The following is a 6806-nucleotide window of genomic DNA, read 5'->3' as shown; positions in this document are numbered from 1 at the left end:
CGGGGTTCGGGAGGGGATCGCATGCATTACCGCCCGGAGCTGGGCTGTGGGAGAGCTGGGGGAACGAAGACCCCGACTGCTGCCCCCTCCTACCCTCTGGTCTGCTGCTGGATCCTCCTGCTGGCTGAGCCCAACCTGGAAGGGAGTCTTGCTCTCGCTGTCCCTGGATGCTGCCACCCCTGAGGCCGCAAAGCCAGCTGGCGCGGGTAGGAAGTGGGCCTGGAAGGAAAACCAGACAATACCCAACTTTCTAGAGCTATCTCCTGATTTCAGGCTGTCTGGGATGCAAGAAACAGATCCACTCGGGGTTGCTTGAAGGAGAAGCAGGTGGTGGGACTGAGACCTCAGAGGTGGGAATGCGGTGGGAGGCGGGGTTTAGGAAGACCCCTTACAAAGCTGCGCGGGAAGACTGTGGATTCCCCATGGGGTGGCAGCAGGAACGGATGATCTGCCTGGCCCCACCCACCCCATCTCAGCCGTCAGCCTCCTGGGGAGGAGGCGCTGCTGTCTGGGTCTGTGCAAGGCGTGACATCGCTGGGCTTGGCCCTATCTGTGATGCCTACGGACTCCCCCTCAAAGTAAAAAGCAAGACCATTCCCATTTCAACAAGCCAGACTTGGCTGAGCCCTGCAAGAGAAAGCTCGTGCCTTCCTCCATCCCCAACCCCAGCCCCCAAAGCAAGAAAACCAACATCCACCATCGGGTGCACATCCTTCCTTCCTCTCCTCTGGGCTCACTCAAACATATTTAAATGTTTATAAAATATCCCAACCAGTATTTTTTTCTTCAGAAATGGGATCACCCAATGTGCATAACCCCACAATCAATTTTTTCCCACTAACAGTGAAATGGATGTCTTTTAGGTCAATCAATACATAGAACTCCAACTCATCCTTTTTAATCACTTCTTAATGCGTAGGAGTATCCATACATAAATATTTTTGCTAGAAAAATGCACTTCTCTCTCAATTAGCCAACACAGAGTGCTTGGTGACCTAATGGGTCAAGTTACCATAAATCAGACTCGCTTTTGGACTCCACGTGCTCCCAGTTTGGTTAGGGCTGTAGATATGGGCCTGAGACAGGAGAACTCACTGTTCAGGAGATCCCATGAATAGCACAATGGTGATGCTAACACCAGACACTTTAGGAAAAGGCTTGGGGGCTGAGGACTCCTAGAAGGCCTCCTGCAGGGGGCAGAGAGGTGATCTGAGCCGAACCTTGAATGATGGGAGGGATGCTATTGCTATTTTAAGCATGAATACCAGCATCGATTCGCAACGCAGAGGGTCTGCTAGGGCTGCGCTGTGAGACGGCAGTCCTTTGCAAGTGACATGGATACAGAGAGGAGCTGATGTCCTTGCCAGTTCTTGAAATCAGTTCTTTTCCTCAAGTAGATTAATTATCCCTCTGGTTCATAATTCTTTCACACTCTTGATTTGTGTAACGATCTCTGTTTTCCTGGAAAGCTCATATGTCAACTTGAGTCTTGACTGTGTCTAAATGATCACAAGTTGGAAACCAGGCCGGTTTCTGTTAATGAGGTTTGACATGATGCCCACTGGGCAGTGAAGACCTCGGGGCCCTACAGGTCTGTATCAGATCACATCTCAGCACAGGCTGCAATCAGTTCCCTGCGTAGGAAAGTGTCCGTTCTCTGTGGGTAGTGTGAGAAAGCAGCGTGGAGGGGTAGTCTGCTCTCCTCGTCACACAGTGGATTTGCCTGCCTTTGTCCTGGCCTCCCTCATTCTGTCCCCTTACCTTGGTCTCCACCCCTCCTCTGCCCCCTTACCAGTATCTCTTTCTTTTTTAAGTATATTGTATTGATTATGCTATTACAGTTGTGCCAATTTTTTCCCCTTTGCCCCCCTCCACCCGGTACCCGCATTTCCTCTATCTAGCAATTCCCCTCTTAGTCCGTGGGTTGTGCATGTAAGTTCTTTGGATTTTCTATTTCCTATACCATTCTTAATATCCCCCTGTCTATTTTGCACTTACCCATTATGCTTCTGAATCCCTGTACCTTTTCTCTTATTCTCCCCTTCCCCCACCCCACTGATAACCCTCCATATGATTCCATATCTATGATTCTGTTCTTGTTCAACTTGTTTTCTTAGTTTGTTTTTGTTGTTTAGATTCAGTTGTTGATAGTTGTGAATTTGTTGTCATTTTATTGTTCACAGTTTTGATCTTCTTCATTTTCTTAAATTTAAGTGCCTTTAACATTTCATATAGTAAGGGCTTGGTGATGATGAACTCCTTGAGTTTTATCTTGTCTGGGAAGCACTTTACCTGCCCTTCTATTCTAAATGATAGCTTTGCTGGGTAGAGTAATCTGGTTGTAGGTCCTTGCTTTTCATTACTTTAAGTACTTCTTTCCAGCCCCTTCTTGTCTTCAAAGTTTCTTTTGAGAAATCAGCTGGTAGTCTTATGGGAACTTCCTTATAGGTAACTCTGTTTTCTCTTGCTGCTCTTAAGATTCTCTTTTATCTTTAACCTTTGGCATTTTAATTATGATGTGCCTTGGTGTGGTTCAACTATTTTGAGACTGTACTTCCTGGACTTGTATGTCTATTTCCTTTACCGAAGTAGGAAAGTTTTCTTTCATTATGTTTTCAAATAAGTTTTCAATTTATTGCTCTTCCTCTTCTCCTTCTGGCACCCTTATGATTTGGATGTTGGTGTGTTTTGAGATGTTCCAGAGCCTTCTTATTTGCTCCTCATTTTTTTGAATTATTTTTCCTGTGATTTGATACAGACCCGTGGGGCTCAGAGGTTTTCACTGTCCAGTGGGCGTCAAACCTCATTAACAGAAACATACCTAGCTTATGGGTTTGAGTCTCAGTTGGGGCAGGTACAGAAGGCAACTGACCAATGTTTCTCTCTCACATTGATGTTTCTCTCTCTCTCTCCCAAATCAATAACTATATACTTAGGTGAGGATTTTAAAAAAATTTTAAATAAATAAATAAAGGGGATTGCATTAAGTTCTCTTTCATGTCTCATCAGGATTTTTTCGTGATTACTCAAGTCTTTTCAATGAAGAAGTTCATAAAGTGTAACTTTGCACTGGAAATGGGTAGTGAATTTTTCTGCCCACAAACCTTGGAAGAGTCAAGAGTTACAGCACCAGAAAAGTAAGGGGTGAGGAACTCTGGCATGTTCTAGGGGTACAGAAGTGGGGGTGGGGTGGGAAGAGACAGTGTGTCCTCAGACATTGGGAAATAAATTGAGGCTGGATCAAAGTTTCACCACCCCGGACAAGGGCTTGAAGAAGTGGTTACCCTATAAGGTGGTCAGAAACTGAAGTACAGAGAAGAATCCCCTTGAATGCTTGGGAAGGGGAAACAAGTGAGGATCCAGAAAGAATGACTGGCCACGTAGAAGCAGAGGGAATGTCTTTGGAAATACTGATGAGAGCGTCTGGCCAAGATGGAGGCGCAGGTAGACACGCTTCACCTCCTCGCACAACCATAAGAGGGATCACAACTAACCTCAACACAAAAAACAAGCAGAACAGCCAAAACATCAAACTGTATGGAAGTCTGACAACTGAGGATTTAAAGGAGAAGTATTCATCCAGACAGGTAGGAAGGACAGAAATGGGCAGCCAGGCAGGGAGGACTCAGTGTAGCGGCAGCAGTGAGGGGGAGGGTAGAGGGCAGTCCCACGTTCAGATGTGGGTAAAAACCAGGAGGGACACTGGGCAGCTAGGGATCCCAGGCCCAGGCCAGACTGCGTAGCCCAGGGTCCCAGCCCTAGGAAAATAAAGTTTCATAAGTTCTGGCTGTGAAAACCAATGAGAGTTGGGGCAGTGGAAACGACTGTCTGTCTCTCAGGAGAGTCTATTTAAAGGGCCCTCATGGTCCAAGAACATAGGCAAACTCACCCACTTGGGGAACCACCACCAGGGCAACGGCTAAAAGGGGCATCAATCACATACAGGAAGAGGGTGAAGTGACTGGCAATGGGGCTGAGCAGGCAGCACTGTGCTCTTTCCAACCCCTCCCTGACACACAATACCACAAAGCAGCAAAGGATGTTGCCCCACCCTGGGGAATACCTAAGGCTCCGTCCCTTACAACGTAACAGGTGGGCCAAGACCGCAGCTCTATCTAACACACCGAAACAAACACAGGGAGGCTGCCAAATTGAGGAGACAAATATGGCCCCCCAAAATCTGAAAGAACAGAGCAAAGCTCCAGAAAAAAAACACACAAAGAAAAACAGAGATAACCAGCCTATCAGGTGCAGAGTTTAAAACACTGGTGATAAGCATGGTTAGAGATCTCACTGAGTACGGCAGACACATAAGGGAAGAAATGAATGCTACACTAAGCGAAATAAAGAAAAATCCACTTCCACAGGAGGCCTACACACGGCTGCAGCCAGGATTCTCATGAATCCTGAGCAGTCCCAGCACATTTTGCAAGTACCCAGCCCCAGTATCCACGGGCGATGCAAAATAGCCTTTGCCATCACTGCAGTGAAGGGTGTGGAGTGAAGATTTGCTCGTGTGGTATTGAGAAAAGCAGACACCGACCTCACCAAGAGGGCAGGAGAGCTCACAGCGGATGAGGTGGAGCAGGTGATTACCATTATGCAGATACCACACCAGTACAAGATTCTAGACTGGTTCTTGAACAGACAGAAGGATGCAAAAGATGGAAAATACAGCTAGGTCCTGGCAAATGGTCTGGACAACGAGCTTCATGAAGACCTGGAGCAGCTGAAGAAAATTTGGACCCACAGAGGGCTGCGCCACTTCTCGGGTCTTCGTGTTCGAGGCCAGCGCACCAAGACCATAGGCCATCAGGGTCACGCTGTGGGTGTGTTCAAGAAGAAATACATTTGTAGGCCTTGTCTGTTAATAAATAGTTTATGCACCCATGCACATGAAGAAAAGAAAAGGAAAAAGAAAAACCCACAAGGAACCAATAGTGAAGGGAAGGAAGATGAGGTTCGAATCAGTAGTTTGGAACATAAGGCAGAGATAAACAGTCACCCAGTATAGCCGTTCAGGAGGAAGAGCAGGGGGAAATCATTCTGGGAGCCCCGCAGTCCTCAGATAGCCTTATCTGCTCCAGCTCTTTCCTACAGGAACCAGGACCTTCCTGGTTTTAGCACGATGTCCCCTGCTCATGGAGGGAGCATGTTTTCTTCAGATAGAAGGGAGAAAACGGGGGAGATTTCTGCTGGGTTGTCCTTGAAGAGGCTCTGGGAGCATTAACTTATGGGGCTTGCCATCCCATGGTGACTTTGACCTTGGTGGTAGAGGTGGCTCCTACAGTCTCTAGCTGCAGGAGGACTGCTTTTTGGTGGCGATGACCAAGGAAGAGGTGTCCCTTCGTGCTCTCACCCAAAGAAGAAGAACTCGAAGTTCAGAAACAATGAGCCAACCAAATCACACGTCTGCCTTGAAGTTCCTTCCTGGAGGCTTCCTGTCCTCTGCTATTGCTTTAAGAGGAGGGTTGCCTCCAGAGCTGGGCATTCAGGTTTCTGTCCTTCTTTAATTTAAAACTGTGTACCTGCCTGATCTATGGCTGCACCTGAAGTTTCAGTGCTGTGCATAATCCCTTTTTGTTCAGGCATTGATATCCTCAGGTTCCTCTTTAAAGAGCAGACATTCTGTACCTTCAAAGGAATATAGACATGTATGAGTCTGAAATACCTCCATGTACAATACTAGATTACCAAATACTTCCATTCCAGTTAACTGAGAATGCATCCCAGGGAATGGTAGGTATAAAGAATCGAATCTCGGAGGGCACTGCTTTCTTTGAAGCATGAGGTGCTGCTTTATACCAGGTTTAGGTGGTGTCCATGGGAGCGTCTGGGCAACCAGGGGCAGCACACATGGAGTAGGCACAAAGGGAGATGTCTACCCGTGAGCAGGAGCCAAAAGGAGATACTAATCGCTCACATTTATTGAATATATGTAGTATGTTCCAAAAACTCACGTATGCATTAATGCTTTTAACCCCCAGAGCACCCTATGACATGTGTTATCTCCCTTTTATTGATGAGGATCTCAAGGCCTATTGAAGTTCAGTAGCTTGCTCAAGGTCGCACAACTAAAAAGTGCCGGAGACAGCATCCAAACACAGGTAGCATCGCCCCAGAACCCGCACTTTTTTTTTTTTTTGCAGAATACACAAACACAAGACTGTGCAAGAATAAAAGATTGGAAAATACCTGTCTGTAAGATTCTATTTAGGTTATTTTCATTCATACAACAATGCTGATACTTTAAATGGAAGATCTCTACTCTCTACAAAGTACGTCCACATACATCGTCTTTGTGGGGTGGTCTGGGGTGATCAGGGCCGGCAGACTGGCTGGCGAGGGCCTTTGAGTGCTGCCGTAGAAGAAGGGAGATGTCATGACTAAGGGAGAACCGACACTCACAGTGACTATTACCCGTGCCCCGTACGATTTGGCAGGACTCCTGATCCTCTCTTTAAACCGTATTCTCTTTCTCTTCCCCTGGGGCTCAGCCATGGATGCTGGGACCAGAGAGCCTGGAGAATTCTCTTCCAGAATAAAGTGGCTCTAGCGGATTCTCAGCCAAAGCAGACTTGGGTGAGGCTGGGGATTCTGGATTAAATTAAATTTTCTTTTCTTTTCTTCTCTCCTCTTCTCTTCTCTTCTCTTCTCTTCTCTTCTCTTCTCTTCTCTTCTCTTCTCTTCTCTTCTCTTTCCTCCCTCCCTCCCTCCCTCCCTCCCTCCCTCCCTCCCTTCCTTCCTTCCTTCCTGTCACAGTCTAATCATTTGAGGCACCAGCCTAAGTTCCAGCAGGTCAATCC

The 6806-nt window shown here is 47.0% G+C and overlaps 1 pseudogene; it reads left to right on the top strand.

Moving 5' to 3' along the window:
* Positions 1–4399: 4399 nt before the first annotated feature.
* On the top strand, positions 4400–6045 carry LOC118999385 (40S ribosomal protein S18-like; annotated as a pseudogene).
* The last annotated feature ends 761 nt before the right edge of the window (positions 6046–6806 follow it).

This window comes from Sturnira hondurensis, unplaced genomic scaffold (assembly GCF_014824575.4).
Source record: "Sturnira hondurensis isolate 20B ecotype Veracruz unplaced genomic scaffold, ASM1482457v3 Scaffold0014854, whole genome shotgun sequence".
In the NCBI taxonomy this organism is placed as follows: Eukaryota; Metazoa; Chordata; class Mammalia; order Chiroptera; family Phyllostomidae; genus Sturnira; species Sturnira hondurensis.
Note: the sequence above shows the minus strand (reverse complement) of the source record. Positions and strands in the feature narration are given on the sequence as shown.